We start from the raw sequence: 17075 nt of genomic DNA, 5'->3' as shown, positions 1-17075 counted from the left end.
AAGGTCATATCTCAAAATCAAAAGAAAACCTAAGCAACTGAAAGTAATGTTTCAGTTTATATAGTCCGATATTCTGTCTATCCTTTTTCCTGTTGAACTGCCTTTTACACCTCTCAGTGTATAAAATTCTTGAACATAGTTGTCTTCTCTGTCCTCAGTTTCCTCCTCATTTTCTTGTGCTGTATGTTCCTCCATTCAATCCCTGCTTATCTGATAATAAGGATTAGTTTACAGGTCTGCCTTTTCCTTGTCTGACTTGGGGAGCTGGAAGTACTGGCTGATTTTTAGTGGAACTTAAACCTCAAATTACTCATGTGTTTATGGAAATGTTACCTTACATTTCCAGGACCATTGATTTTAAACAGGAGTCAGTTGCTGGACTCCTTTAGTCACTCATGAAAACCTAGCTTCAGATTCCTCTCAGCAGCTCTGGATGGGAGGAAATTAAAGGGGGAATTACAAAAGAAAAATCCTTTCCAAACATAGCAGTGTTATTCAATAGCTTAGAAATTTACTTCTCTTTTCCTGTTGGTGAATGTGGTTTCTTTAACTAATCCAAGTATTATTGTGAATAAACCCAATGGTTGCTTTTGTCAGTGTTTTGAAAAAGAGGGGCTTTTTTAGGGTGTTAGTAGTGATAATTGACACATAAAGGTCTAGCACAGAACAACATGGAAAAATAACAAGATTAACTTGCCTCCACAAATCATTAGGATTGGGGATATTCGACAGATACCTCCTGCTTGCTGTTAGTAGCCATGATGACAAATTTACAATCCCAGGCTGTGCAAAGCAGAGACCTGAAGGACCTGCTGCTCGTTAAATTCTCTGCTTCTCTAGTCCCCTGCTCCCCAGACAACGTCACATGTGCACACATGTACACACTTACTTCTGGACTTTGGCAACAAGTTCATTGGTAGTACTTTGACTGGTGATACACAGTGACTGCCCCTTTGCAAAGTGTGGAGAAGCAGCTAACTCAACATTGCTCAGGCTGAAAAGGGACTTCAAGCCAATAGGCAGCAGATTTTTATACTGGTAACAGGAAGTCCATGGAAAACTAGAGCAACGTGCCTGTCTGATTTGGGAAACAGTTGTACCAAACAGTCTTTTTATGGGTTTTGCATTAAGCATAAATCCTCTTGTTTATGTGCTGAAGCATATGGTTTGTTGACAGATAGCTCATTAACAGCAACATATAGAGCATATAGCTGCAGTCATCACTTTGCAAATGTTTTCCACACATTTTCCATAGCTTCCACATTCAGGGAAAAGTAGCACTATGTGAACAGTCTTCTTTCAAAAGCCTCATTGATATAATTTATCAATGTAATAATTCCTTGTGAACTCACAGAGTTTTCTTTAGGAAACACCAATGTATTTTCTATGCAGCAGTCTCTGGAAATGTCACCTTTTAAGACAGTTTTCTAGACCCCAGAGAGTTCAGACACAGAACTCTATTAATACCTTTGTCTTGTAAAGTTCAGGGAATGCTACCACAGAATGAAATTAAATTCCAAATACAGTCAGAAGAATTACCCAGCTGATAATGATAGCTCAGCTAAAATCTTTGTTATATAATCCAACCTTCTATTTAGTTTCAGAGGAGTTCAATGTAGTTGTTGGGTTTATTTAAGTAACAGGTTAAGGATATCCTTTTTCAGTTGCAAAAGTTAGGCAAATATTGTCAAATATTACAGTTCATGGTAGTCTTGCACAGGAACAATTTCACAGAATCACAGAACAGTTGCAGCTGGAAGGCATCTCTGGAGGTCATCTTGTCCAACCCCCTGTTCAAGCAGGGACACCTAGACCAGTTGCCCAGGTCCATGTCCATATGGCTTTTGAATTATCTCCAAGGATGGAGACTCCACAACCTCCCTGGGCAATCTGTGCCAGTGCTCGGTCACTCTCGCTCTTCTACTCACTCTACTCACTCTCACAATTTCTACTTTATACATCTGAAATTTCCCCTGTACTTGTTCACTGCAGCAGACTAGCTCATGATTTACAAGGGGTGGATGAATCTTGGAGCATGATACGGAAATCAGGGACATTTTAGTTGAGAAACTGATGCAGTAGTTTACTGAATGCATTTTTGGACCATTTACTCTGTAGCCGCCTGTGTATTCCTGGTGTAAATGGGAGATGGTGTAAATGGGGTCAGCTATGCAGCAGCATGGGATCGGCACACAATGTGGGAATGTGAGCCATGCCAGCTGATGGCAAAGGTAAAGCTTTCTGTAGAATACTTGCTTTGTGTGCAAACAGCGTATTTCATTCTACTTTGCTTGCATTACAGCTATTTTTAAGCAATCCACAACATGGACACTTAGTATTTTGAATGTGCAAAAGGTCTGGAATGTGCTCAGGTCCCCCCTCCTTTGCAGTGTTTGTGAAGCTGTCCCTCGATACATGACAAACTGGAAAGACAAAGAAAAGGCAACAGCATGGAGCCTGTGCTGACAGTGTAAACAGAAATTTTAGTTTAGCAGACAAAGTTCACAGTTTGCAGTGAAAGGTCATAAGGATTTCAGGCATTTTTGGTATTTTGTCTCTGCTGTCTGCACAGTATCAAGCAACTAAAAAAACCCTGATAGACAGCTTCCAATTCTGTATACTTGGCATCCCTGCTCAGCCTGAAGGAACACGGGAAACTCTGTGTTTGGCATTCTGCAATTATTTGAGGACACGCCATCCTAACAAAGCTTTAACACTTACTCAGCCCCAACTTGCCTGGTATTTTTTCATGTGACATTTGATAATCTAAAAGGCTTACCCAGCTTCAGTTAAGCCAAGTGGCCTGCAGTTTTCTTGCTGAAAATGCGGTATTGAATTTAGCATGATGGCGAAGAGTCCTAAAATGTTAACTCTCAACAGGTTATGTTCTTCTTTTCCCAACCAATGTACAGTCACATTAAAATATCAAATGCTTTTATGAGAAATCTCCTACAGTCTGTAGTTGAACCAAAGGAGACTTGGAGGAGTCTGATTTTTTATTATTATTTTCATTATAATTTTTGCCTGCAGTGAGTTCATTCCCTCCTCTGGATATTATTATAACATCTCCTTTAGGAAAGGTTTAGCTCTGGCCTGGGAAACACAGACAATGTCATTTTTATTTCCTGGACTCAACTACATTTAAACCAAGTGGAGACTGTTTTCCTAGAGGTATATAACCTCAGAAATCCGAAGAGAGTTTTATTACCTATGTACCTACGAAGCGAGTGCAACCACTGCTTTTTCTGAAATCACTACTTCCAATATTCAGGCCTGTACTGCTGAAGCAACAAACAAGAAAAAACCTTCTGTATTAATCTTGTCTTTGGGTGCGTCTCTCCTGGGCTTGGAATAATCAGAGGTATCTTAGGAGTGTGAATGGGATTAAATAGTAAAAATAGAACAGTAGGTGAGCCAGGTATTGGCTAAATTTTTTTGCGAAGTGTATTCTTTTAATCTTCCAAATGAGCTTTTTCTTTGTGTTCCTAGCTTTGCAACCCCTGGTGTATCTCAGCGTGATCATACATTAGGAGTTTGTTGTGCACACTACAAGTGCCAAACACTCAAGCCCATGTTCTGCCTATAGGTGCTGAGAGGTTCCTGGTGGGGTTTTCCCTGTAACTCCCACTGGCATACCTGACAATGTCATGAGTGATCTATTTCCAATCTTAGATGCTTGGATGCTTTGCACACCTTGTCCTTCAAGGTCAGGCAGAATACCTGTTCCAGCTGCTGTGCAACATATTCCTTCATACCCTTCTTGAGACAGATATTTTTGTATCTTGAAATACAAAGCATATTTTGTTGTTGGGTCCCTTCGTTAAATTTTCTTTACTGTACCTGAAACCCGATGTCCATTCTACCTGGCTGAAAAGTATAGTGGTTACCTGCACAAGTATTCAGTGGTTGTGAAGAGCTGAAGGCAGAAGGTCTCTCCAGACAATCCTCCTTTGACTTCCTTCTCCTTTTAATTTCCTCTCCCCCCTCACTTTTTACCTAGGTATGGATGATTTTGCTCTGAGGTTTAGTAGTGCTGAACAGAGCAGAATAGATGCCTGAACGTACAAATTACCTCCTCCTACCATGGTCAGGTGTGGAATACAAACACCATTTCACATGCAATTAAACCTAGCCAGGAGTGAATATGATCCCTAAATGGGAGGTATAACTGCAGACACACTCAAAATTCATTCCCTTTCTTCCCTAAATATGGAAAGATTAAGATGAAGGGCTGGTGCTCACCATTTGCTACCTGCCAGCAGAAAAATCTGCAGGTTTTGACGTGCTCAGAACAAAGCACATTCCAACACGATACATTTCTAGGATAGCTAGAAAACAAGGTCCCTTCCTTTTTGACAAACAAGAGATAGTGTTTGAAAAACTAAACACAGACTAAAAGACAGGAAGCCAGAAAGGACTAAAAGGAAAGGTATTTGTTAATGCTCAGCTTATATCATATTTGCCCTGGCCAATACCAGGAATACGCTGTTTGTAATGAGCTGTCTGTAGGTGATCGAAGTAACTGGGAGAAGAGAGGACCCTCCTCATTCAAAGACACACGTGAATACTGTGTCTTAAGATTTTATTTTTACCAGAAAGAAATATATTTATAGTTTATCATTACATGATAGTTCTGACTCGAAGGCAGTGTAACACAGCTGTGCCCCAGCCAACACAGGCAGTAGCACCAATATAAAGGACAACTATGTGAACATGTTTCTGTTATTTTGCTCCTTTTAAAAAAATGCAAGCAGAGTGTTAGGCCTGTGTCTGTGCTTGAGTGGATGGCTCACGCCACCTACGGGCAGCTTCAGTAGTGAGACGTGTCCACTCTCAAGGACTTCCCGTGAAAACCCAATAGTTTCCACGCTGATCAAAAATTGCTCCAACAGACATTTGAATTGGCTGTAGTACCTGTCAGTATTTAAATATATATACATCGATAAGAAGCATTTGATCTTCGGATGCACTGCTACAACATTTGACATTCAGTGTGCTTGATTTTATAAATATATTTGCTAACAATCCATTTTTTATCCTGATTACAAATAAGGATACATAAACATCTAGTTCTCTTTTGATTATTGCCACAAATTAGTTACAGTGACTGCATCTGGAATTAGAAAAATTACATAAGGTGTGTTTTAAATGTGAAGCCCATTTTGTCTACTGAAGACTGCAGTAGGGAATCTAATAAAACTCCAAACAAAGCTTACAAAGTTAACATTGCTCATAAGAGCTGACTATCCCTGAACTGCCCGATGCAGTGTTTGCATTAAGCCCAGATAAATACCAGTGTGTGGCTTTGGTGCTAAAGAGAAAAATGTTTTAGATTATAGCTGTAGAAATAGTACCTTTTCCTTAGGAATAACAATATTTCCTTTACACAACCGTGCAAGTGCCAGCCTTTCCACTGCTTTCAGAGGCTCATTTTGATCACCCATTTCAGCTCTTTTTTCACTCATTAGCACTACCTAGTTGTTAAGTCGTAACAGATGAGCTCCAAAAGCAGGGCACAGCCTGAGCAGCTGAGCTTGAAGGTGGGGGCCACTGACAGTGGTAGGAATCCTTCCCCCAGCCCCCTAGCAGCAAAGGGCTAATCCACAGGGGCTGGGGCAGCCCCTGGGACAGCAGGCCCCAGGCTGGCTTGCTCTGCCACCCTGGGAGAGGGTGGAGGTGGAAGAACCAGCAACTGAATGGATGAAGACACAAGGACTGCAGCATCCCTTCCCCACCCAGCTGGAGCACTGGAAACAGCCTGTGGCAGGAGGCCAGTGCATGCCGAAGACATGGTCTCCCCATGCATTTTACCCAAATCATGCCCTGTTTTGTTTTCTTTCTTTCTTCAGCAAACTGGGCTGCTTACAGCATGACAAGGACTTATGTGATTAAAACTGAAGTTAAAACAATTACTCCAGACCTTATTACACTCTTTTCTCTTTTTAATGGACCAGTCCACACCAGGCTAGTGCAATTTTTGGTCAGTGCTTCTTTACCCTCTTCACCTGCTTCTCCCCAAGACTTTACAGTCTCACCGAATGCCATATTGGAAAGCTGGCAGTAAGGAAGGCTCCTCTGCCGTTTCTCAGATGTACTAGCTACAAACAAGAAGCAGTTGTTGTTTCTGCTCAGCCTTGTTATCCCAATTTTACACAGGAACAATGCCATCAATACAAAGGAAGATTCTTCCAAATTACTCAGAGATGAGTATCAGGGCCTAAAACTTTATTCCTCTCTCACAATGTGTAGGGTTGTTGTAAAGTTTCCTTCCTGCCTTTTCCATAGGAACGAAAAAAGTGGTGCTGTAAGTAACTTGCCCAAGGTCATAGAGGTAGTTTTGAACAACCTTACACATGTGCTTAAAAATCTCTAGTTCTTTTAAAACTTGAGCCTGCTGCTTGAGTGATGGTGTCCAGACGTACTGGATCAGGACTCACAACCAGAATTCTGCCACACCCTACCGTAGTCCTGTGATGTGAGTAAGCAGGCAGCATTCAAGACCAACATAGGAGTTTTTCTCAGAGCCAGGGGCCAATCCATTATTTAACTCGGCAATACCAGACAGTTTATAATCTGCCTTCGGTCTTTTCCAGAGATACTAGCATGTCTAAATCTATCCTTAGGAATTCACTGGGCAAAAGTATAAGCCAGATATTTCCCTAGTTCTCCAGGGGCAGCGCGTCCTCATAGGAGGCAGGAACAGTATTTCACAATTATCATTTTCTAACCCCCTCCCCTCCAGCACTGTAGGAAAGAAAGAATATCTTATGAGAACAGGAAACATTCAGCATGTGCCTGTTTCACCATTCTGATTCAGAGTGTCAGCCCTACATTCAGAGATAGCAACTGTGGGAGTCTGTGTTATATCTGCAGTAAAATATGTTGGCTTTTCTGGATCTGGACACTGCCACCTCAGCTCATTTCTAATGCGCGTGCTTTGGCAGCACACAGCTGAGGAAGGACACAGATGTGCATTTTAAAATGTGGTAACCTTCAAATTGTGTTTTTCTTGAGAATCATCTATATTATAATTACAAGGAAAAAAGATGGCACCACTGCATTTCTTTACAAAACAATTCAATTTAGGATTATTACTTTTAGTCAGTGAGGCATCATCACCAAGAGTGAACAAGACTGAATGATGAGTAAGTTTAAAATGTCTTTGTAATGAGTTTAACACATTTGGAAGCCCTGGGTCCTCCCATGCTTTTTTTTGCACCAATTTGCTGTGGTTGGACAAAGATCAAACATAATAGTGTGTGTAGCCAGCACACAATATATGTGATCACTTTGGTTAAATTACAAAAAAGGCTAACTTCTAACTTGTCCATGTCATGTTATTTGGCAAAACTAATGATATAATTAAATGGGTTCAAATATCAAAAACATATGTATCTGCTTATATTTATACTTTTTTTTCCATTTACAAAATAATGCTTTTGTTAGAGAATAAAATTCAATGAGCTTCATATGTACTGGTGGAGTTCTGCAACTCAATTATTTCTTCATCACAATGGCAAGAGAAACTCCAGCACACAAATAATCTAGAAGATTTATGGACCTGATTGCAGTGCTGACACTTGGCCTACAGAGCTCCCTAGCAGGTCAAAGAGAAGTCTTTTCTGCAGGTATGAAGCGGGTTGGCTGATAGCATCAGCTAAGCCATGATGAAGGATATGAGCAGAACATTTACAGCCCTACTTCTAGCTAAACTAAGAAATCTTTGAAGTATGATATGTTGATTTCATGAGTGTTTAAAGCAAACTTCTGCAGGAAATGGGATCCACATGCATGTTTTCTTGAGAGTTCCTTGTAAAACAATAGTCAAGTCTGAACATAAGTATGTATTTTTAATTTAATAGATAGGTTTACTTTACAGGTTCTTCCCTCATTTTCCTACTGCCTGTAGGACTGTACATCAACAGAGACATCCAAAGTCTGCTTTCATTTAATTAAATGGGAACTTTGTTTCCAGTTAAAAAAAAAAAAGATATCAGATATATGAAATAACGTCTGTTCTCATGACATCTCCAGCCCAATTTCCAGGAAGAATTTGGGATAGTTTTGAACAGATGAAAAGAATGATAAGAAAAACATTTCCTTCAAAAAAATTAAAAGAAAGCAACACTCCCACTTATCTTCCAACTCTTCCATCTTTGGATATTTTCCTTTTAGCTCAGAGGGGCTAGGCAAGTAAAGCTGTTCATCTGTGACATCCCATTAAATGTCATCATTAGCAAGATAAAATGCAGTAAAATGGAATCAATAACAACCACTGCTGTCCACTTCAAATCAGATACATTTAACCACTGTGATCATTTCTACAGCAGAAGAATACCAATATCAATAAATTGAACACATGGAAAAGTTAAGACTCAGTGATATTGGTTATTCTGTTTATAAATAGGAATTACCTCCACTGCAGTCAAAATGCTACTATAACTGAGGACAGAATCTGGGCCAATAGTGGATACCTGTTTACTTAGCTACACAGTAGTAGGCCAGGGTCTGGGTATTTTTAAGCTAATACAAACCAGAGAGATTCTAATTTTACTGCCTGAAAATGGGAATTTCATAGATCTAAATTGACATTTGTTCCTTGTCAAAATATTTTGCACTGGCACTTACTGTTGGAAAGACCAGTTTCTCCTACTGCCAAGAACTGAATAAAACTCAGCCAAATTCTTCAGTTCTTAATTGAGCAAAATTCTCATTGTAGTTTTGCTTGATTAAGAAAAACAGGCCATAGTCTACTGCATGGGTAACTGTCTGGGTATATATAGGTTGAGATCCATTTAAAAATATTTAACAACTAGCAAACTTTATACAGGTTATAGTTCCCATTAAAAATTAATGGGGTTATCTATATATGTCAAATTGCCTGTCTGCACAAGTGACCAGTTCCCTGACTGTTGAATTCCACAAGCTTCTAATGTTGCTAATTGTCACATGGAAGTAATTAATTGAGTCACTTGAGAAAAATCTGTTTGAGATCATGTATGTTTTTTCCTTAGAATTGTGGAGGCCTGAATTACTGAACTCTAGGAAATATTCATTTTTTTTACTTTAAAAAACATATTTACCAGTGTAATTGATGCACAGGAACTGATATACACAAGTTGCTCGAAGTTACAGTCACTAATGCATATACTTTTCCATCATGTCTGTTCAGATTTCTGCATTTTATCTGTGTCACAGATCCTCCCAAGGAGAATTACTAGACCATCATAGTAAGGAGGATTCATAAAATATTAAACTTCAGCAGTCATTTTTAGCCCGAGGCAGCCAAGGGAAAACTAGCCAGGAAAATTATTCAACAATATTGTGTTAAAAGCTTTGCATTTCCAAATGAAAAATAAGTAGGTTTGTCTTCTCTTCCATAACAGTTATCACTACATTATGAATGCCACACCAGTGTTGTATGGTCGCAATATACTGATGACTGCAAGTGGAGGAAAACACAAATCTCTCTCCTTCCTCTGGATGATCTGTCATGGCTTAGTCCTTTGAAGACAAGTTCATTTCAGGTGTCACATTTAGTCAAGATTAGGACTTCATTCCAAACCAAAGACATAACAGCATGTAGTCATTATTACAATATCAAAAAAAGTAAATAATTTTCAACTGACCACTGTTAAGAGACTCTGCATCATTTGGGGAATAAATATAAGTACAAGAAAGGATAAAACAAGGTATAGCTATTAGTCACAAAGAGAAGAGAGATAAAATAAGAAGGAATTCAAGAAGAGGAGAGGCATGGGTAGAATTTAACAGCAGTTCTCAAAGGTGATTTATGAGATTCGTACACACATTAGGGGATGATCCAGTCTAGAGCCTAAATAGGCAAAAGAAACAAAACTGCCAAAAAATGAACAATAGTGAGGGGTTTTTTTCTAATTTCTTAGTGGTTTTTATTACCAGTGCTGTGTTTTTGGTTGAAAAGAAGAAAAAGAGGAGGGTGATAATTTTTTTCTATAGATACTACTTGAAACTAATCCATCCAAATCTGCATTTAAAATCAATGGCATTGTCAAGTGGCAGTAGTTTGTACATTTTGCCCACTATGTCTTAAAAGAAGAGATGAAAACTCTCCAGAAGTTTGCCTTACTTCCCCTCTCTGAAATGTTACTTTCAAAAACCTGTGAAATAGTGAAATAATGAAAATAGTATCTAACAGAAGAGCAAACATGGATGCCATACAATCCCACAGATTATAAAAGCTCTTAGATTTTTGTCCAGTACAGTCACTGCTGATGTATTATTAAAGCTTAAATCAGTGAAGATGGAAGAAATCGGATTACCCCTCAATTCCAAGCAGAGAGCTGCTAAATCTCTGGTATCTCAGATAATTCCTTCACATGTTCCCCTCAGTTCATAACCCAGCTTTCTTCCAGGCGCTTCTTCCTTTGCCTGCTGTGAAGCTGCTGGGCTCTGGGGTCCTGTCAGCTAGCAGTGTGAAACAGTTATGCCACCACAAGCTATTCATATAGATGCAGCAAAGCTGACTTGGGAGTTTTTGATTTACTTATTTTAGTTCTTACTGATTGTTTCATTTGTGTGCATATGCTTACGTGTGCGTCTATGGGCAGGGCTTGCTATCCCAGCACATTGCTCAGAGTTGCTGGTAAGGCTGCTTCTCTGCTAGAAGCACTTTGCCATTTAGTATCCCTTTAGCAGTAAAGTGCTCCTACTCTAAACATAGCCTAAATTGCACCCTGCATCCAGTACTGGCACTTGCCCAAGTATCCCTCAAAGGTTTTTGGAACTCACAAAGTTCAAAACACATCTTTTGGAAACATTAGTCCCTGGATGACTTTACTAGCACAACTTGAGAGTACAGTCCTTTAAGGAGCTCATTCCTGCAGGATCTAATCAGCCTTGTTATTCAATTTATTGAGAATTTTGCAACAATTTTCAGGGAATACAGCTCAGACCTAAAAAAAACCCCTCTCAAACTCTGAGCCTGTGGGCTATAATTACGTACTCCAGATTATCTGTTTCCTTAGCATGGTTAAACAAGCCTTCCACAAAGCACATTAGAAGTATTTCTATTAAGAATACATTATTTCCACTAACATCTGAAAATCTGAGCAGGTTTCTTGACCTAACACAAAGTTAACTTAGAATTAATGTAGGTGCCCCATCTCACAGTCAAACTAAACAAACAAACAAAAGAAAATCATTGTAAGCATTGCTGATAGCCGTTCTACTGTTTGGAGAAACAAGACTCCTTTTTCCTTGCTAGAGAAATACCTGCCTAGTGGATTTATTTTTTATTTGGTTAAGCCATGGCCTGTAGGTAGCTGTGAACCTTTGCTTCTGATGCTCAGAAGTAAGAATCTGGTGGACAAAGTTTGTGGGGAAGAATATGATTTCATTTAAGTGCATTGATTTTTCTAATGCCAGATTTTGTGAAGTTAGTCATTGTTGTCTTAACTGCATCATCCTGGGAATAGCTAGCACATGCCTTAACTACTCCTTTGCATAGATACAAGAATTTTTAAAAATACATATCTGCTTGAAAAAAATCCAGATTTTGAAACAAAAAAGGAGGACTGGGCAGGGAAAACTGAGGCCTTAGTTGATTGACAATACAGGATATAGAACCTTTCAGATCCTAATCCATGATGGGATGTTTGCATCTGGCCCCATAATGGAGTCCACATGCCTGAATTAGATGCCTGGACTCCATGCATGTGTGTAAGGGAAGTGCCTCGGAGGGGGATTCACAAAAGCCACTGTTTGGGGAGCTGCCTAAGCCAGCCAAATAGGAAAAGCTGAAGATTGCAGTTCACCCTAAATCCTAGCTCTCTCCTGGGTTTAACTGCCTTCTGGTGAATGAAGTACACAGGCGCAAGTCCCTCCACTCTCAGCTCATAGGCCACAATCCTCTTTTGAAGGCAGGTGCCAAATTTTTCTTTCAAACTCTGAGCAGCCGTCAGCAGCTCAAGCACAGTCTTACTCAGGCTGTAGAATTAGGTAGGTCTAATTCCTACCTTTAGCAAAGGGTGTTGAAGTGTGCATTTCTTAGCTCCTAGGCATGTCCCAGCCAGCAGGCTACAGGTATCAGCTCCCAGGAGGTGGATGGGAGCTGGCACGGGTCACCACAGACCTGAGGAGGCCCGGGGAGGAGGAGAGGCACGAGAGACTTGTCTGAAAGCTTGGGAGGCATCAGCAGGCAAAGGGAGCCTCAGGTCCGCGCCCTGCACTAAGGAAGGTTTGTGCACTGGGACCAAGCAGCCCTTGAGGAGGACATTAGTGGCCTGCCAGCTCAGGCAACAGCTAATCAGTCCCTGATCAGGGACTTGGATTTTGATGATGGACTGAAGTGCTTTCATTTCCCCCTCCAATCCTATTTCCTCGTGTGCTTCCAGCCGCACCTCTGCCTCCTAGTGCTGCAGGCAGCTGAAGGGAGGCTGGTGTCCCCCTTTGATCCAGCTTAGCAGCCAGGTAGCAACAGGTTTGTCAGCCTATCACTGCTGGCATAGTCCTTCATCCTGGCTGCAGTACTGATGAAATGCAAGTGCCAGCTCCTGCTGCAGACATTTTATAACAGTTAGGCAGGAGAGCTGAGCACTGACCAGTTTACAGCCTGTATATTTGCTAGTCTCACAGCTACCAGTGATCATGGGTCCAAATGGCTGCACTGAACATTTCATATTGTTTCTCTTGGAGTAGAGTTGAGAGACTTAAGTGAGTGAGCGATAGTATTTGCTCTTCAGTATTTGGCTTTGCTTTCCTTTGGCTTTAGTTGGGTTATTCCAAGGTGACAGATATAGTAATTTCAAGTCCTTTACACCATAGCACATTGGATTGCATATAGGAAATTAATTCTGCTTCATGGCATCTTTGGAGTTTAAATTACTATATATCTTCATGGATCCAGGATAATCGTGTGTGACTGGGGAGGGGCGGGGGGTGTATTGTGTGTGTGTGTGTGTTTCAGAAGTATTCTTTTTCTTTACTGTGCTTTTGAGAGACGTGGCAAACATACTATAGGTATTCACTGAATCAAACCTACAGGGAGTATTTCACAACTCTTGTTGAAAGTGTTTTTGGTGGTGTCATGCTACCCTTACTTCTGCACTTGTAGAGTAGGAAGCGAGTGGCATCTGTGTAGGCCTGTACATGTTACACTTGTTAACAAGTAACAATGATTTCAAATCTTTGTCTCTCTGCCCATTGACTAGTCAAGTGGTTATGTGTTGAAGTAGACTTGAATAAGAAGCATTTCTTACCTGTTGCGCAAGAGGAAAAGACAGAAGGTCTTTGTGGGCAGATCTGTCTGGCATGATACAGTGATGTATATGTGCAGTTCACCCATGGTGGTAGTGCAGAGTTTTTGGTGGTGATTGCACCCAAGTACCAGATTACAAAGAGATGTACATTGGTAGATCCACTGTCAACCATCTAGCAACTTCCAACTTCATGTCTGCCCATAGATAAAGGGTCTTTTATAAAAATTAAAATCCCAGTTTTGAAACCATTTTAACCAAATGAGTGTTCAGTTGTGGTTATTGTCATCTTAGTCTTTACCAAGAAAAGTAGCATAAAAAATAAAATTTACCCATTTAGGAAATATGATTGTGAGATAATATCTGCTTGATTTTTGTGAATGGAACAGTGTCAGGTCACAACTAAGATCAGCACATCCTAACGAATATAATGATATCTGCAATATTTTATAATAAAATATGAAAATAACTGTTGCTAAATAATTTTAAAACATTCTCCTGATTTCTATCTGGGTGGAGTAATCTAGTATGTTTAACCTTCTAAGGCAAGATAATTTCTTCCACTGTTTGAGCAAAGGTAGGAAAAGTATGCAAAGGGCAGGAACCTTTTTAATGGCAAATAACCTTCCAATAAAAATTGTCTGAGAGACAGGAAGTTTTTTCAAGAAAAACATTTTACAGACATCTGTTATTGTTTTCATATCTCCCTTGGACTGGGTCTTTGGGGTTCCGAGGAGCTGCAAAGTTAGAACACAGCAAATAAAAATAAGGGAGAGAGAAGCTGCTCTTTCTCTTGACAGGCTCATGAAAGCACAGCTAACGGAAATATTGTAAGTGGTAACAATTCATCTCCAAAATAGAGCCTCCAAAGCCTTTTGCTTTTATTTAAAAAAAAAAAAAAAGGTCATGAAGCAGCATGAGGGCGAGCGCCAAGAAAACACATTTTGTACACCATCAAAGGGAGAAAAGGAACAGAAATGCTATGCTGTGCCAGTTTCAGAAAGAGCAATCAAGCAAATTTTATGGCAAGAAGGCAACGCGTAAGGCCACAGGATTGCAACAGGAGTCACAGAGAACAATAAATTGTTTCAAATTAAGATCAGGCCAAATACTTCAGAGTTCCACACAGATTTCTTGCTTTATAGTTCAAGAGCTCCCAGGACTGTTAAAGTAAATGCTGTCCGGGTTGCAAAGGGTAGAGTATGATCACTGTGAAGGAGCACATGAAATAAAGTTTCTCTATAGCCAAAAGACTTCAACCAAAGAACCAGTGCACCCAGAATTAGACTCTTTTCCTTAATGAGATTTCATGATCTTGATGCCTTGTTAGGGGTTAATGGCTCCTATCTAGATGGAGCATTTCACTGATTAACAAGCTTAACACTAAACTGTGCCTATTATTCACTTGTCACTTAGAGCCAATTGCTAGCGTGTGGCTTGTTCACAAAGCTGTAGCTGGCTGAACCAAGAGGTAGTGAAATGGAAACTTTTTACACTTTTACCAGTGAGTATAATTCATAGCAGCACTGGTAGAGGCACTGCTTTGGATTAAAATAGTAAAACACTGTGATACACTTTGCAAACCATTGTACTATACTAACATGCAAACAATTGTACCATGAAAATTTGGGAGGCTTCTACTGCATGTAGCCAGCACAACCTATCTCAGGGCAAAGTAAGGCCAAGAGTGATGAGTGACAGCTTGAGAAGGGAGGTTTCTAAGGAAAGCCTGTAGTTCCCAGTCCACACTGTTGATAGTTCATTATCAACACCTCAAGGTTCAGCCTCCTGGATCAAGCACTTCAGTCTGAAGCACATCTCCAGTTGTTTGTCTTTGCATTTATTTTGGGGCAGGGGGGTGGCAGCAGATGTGAAGCGTTTTTGCCAAAACAATCTCCAAACTAACAACGCCTCCAAGAGACAGTTGGTTGACTATAAAAGCACTTCCATGAAAACCAGCCTCGTTGCCAGTGGGCTGCGGACAGCAAACCTGTTACAACTGATAACGCAAATTCCTTGGATGGTGTCAGCGCCTGTGCCCCACAGGGAGCTCTTTCTGCAGCGCTCAGTAGCACCACCGCTTCAGAGAAGGAGCCCTCAGTTCAGTTCCCACGTTGAACAAAAAAACAGCCTGTGCTCGGACACATCAGCTGCCAGTCCCGGTATTTGCACCAGGAGGGCAATTACATGCCGATAAGTGGGGAGGCAGCTCTACGCTTTGATCACTTTGTGTGTTCCACATTATCGTGTCCAGGTTTACGTGCCTCGCACAGCCAATCGCTGAATGGGCAGCTAGTGGCAGTCGCTTGAGTGTCTCCATCAAAGCTGCCTGCCACCAAGACTGTAGGCAAACTGCCCAGAAGAGAGCATTAGGCAGAGGATTCGAGCGCATGCTGTATGGCAGAGAACAGGAAAATGTATTCAAAGGCAGGTATTTGCTAAATCCTACCCATAATTAATTCTAATCCCATAATTAAAGTCGCATGCTTTTCTGCAAACATTCCCCCACGCTGGTCCTTCCTCCCCACCCCGAGGTCAGACACCAATTCGTGCAAACAAGTACACGCCACCGCACAAGAGAGCTGCATCCCCGGGGACTGTGGTCACCCAGCCAGCAATGCCCAGCTTGCTGATCCTTGTCACGGCTCCCTGCCGTCTGACTGCAAGTAGCTTTCAGGCATTTTCCAGCAAACAGCTTCTGGGCCAGATCCTCAAAGACATGCAAGAGACTAACTCCCCTGGAAATCAATTACTAGCACCAGGCATCTGAATACCATCGTAAATTGTGAGCTTCGTGTTGAGTCAGCAGAGCCCTGTGCCTGGGAGTTAGGGATTGTGAAGATGCCAATCTAATCATGCCCAGCTTTGCAGAGAGAGATGGAGATGCCTACCCGGGCCCACGTAGGTAGGCTTGCAGCAGACTGGGCATGGGAAGAAGACTAAAGGCAACATAATTATGTCTGCATGGCCTAATTTCTCCTTTTCATCATGGCTGCTTCCAGTCCCAGGATGTGTGTTTTCACATATATGCACACATAAATACCTGCACACAGACAACTCTTTTCATATATATGTAGACACAGACAGACATGCAAATATACAGTGTTTGGAAGTAAGAAACAGAGGAAGTCCAAGAGTGCCATTTTCATACAGAGAGCTGGGTGACCATCCAGACTGAGCACATGCACAAATGTATTTGCAAAAAGATTGGAGCAGAGGCAGTTGCTTTGTCTTTGGAAACGGATTTACAAATGGATAAGCAGAGATCTCCTCAGGCACTGCAAGAAATGATCATGTAATTACCACTGAAGCCAAAAATAGCTTATAGATTATTATCAGTTTTTAAGATGAAGCCATTTATTCAGATGTTTTCACACTTCTCTAGGGAAGCAACTGTAGGCACCATTTTGAATTTAAAAAAAATAGAAATAGGCATCTGCCACATGTTGAATATTCTCCATTAGCAGCAGGTTTATGCATGTGTGCATTTTAAAATGTTTATTATGACAATCCTTGTTATGACTGTCTTAGATTTAGTAAATACCACATGATAATCAGACACAGTTGTTAGACCTTGAGCAAAATATGATTTAATTTATTTTTAACATACTGAACAATAGCTGTTTCTTGGTAATCTAAACTGAACACAGACACTCAATGCTACTTTGTTTCCTTGGAGGGGACAGTGAAAAGGAGGGAGGGGAAAAAAAAAATAATAAACCTGATCTCTGTGGGAGAGTTTCACAGGAGGCAAGAAGGCAGGATTACATTTACCATAAATCCTACTTTCTTCCCTACTGAATGCACAGGCCTTTATAGACCCTTTAGCAAGGTAAACTG

At 40.7% G+C, this 17075-nt stretch overlaps 2 protein-coding genes across 54 annotated transcripts in view; one reads left to right on the top strand and one right to left on the bottom strand.

Annotated features, from left to right (window-relative positions):
* LOC140661310 (uncharacterized) overlaps positions 1 to 10525 on the bottom strand; it is a 274629-nt gene extending 264104 nt beyond the window's left edge. For all 49 annotated transcript variants that reach the window (XR_012045756.1, XR_012045739.1, XR_012045736.1 and 46 more), the window contains exon 1: positions 10302 to 10525. The gene's annotated coding sequence lies outside the window, so the exon portion shown is untranslated. The remainder of the gene's footprint in view (positions 1 to 10301) is intronic.
* The window catches only part of COL8A1 (collagen type VIII alpha 1 chain), an 89882-nt gene that overhangs the window by 60128 nt on the left and 12679 nt on the right, over positions 1 to 17075 (top strand). The window lies entirely within an intron of this gene.

Source organism: Ciconia boyciana, chromosome 1 (assembly GCF_034638445.1).
Source record: "Ciconia boyciana chromosome 1, ASM3463844v1, whole genome shotgun sequence".
Lineage (NCBI taxonomy): Eukaryota > Metazoa > Chordata > Aves > Ciconiiformes > Ciconiidae > Ciconia > Ciconia boyciana.
This window is presented reverse-complemented; position numbering and strand designations above follow the sequence as displayed.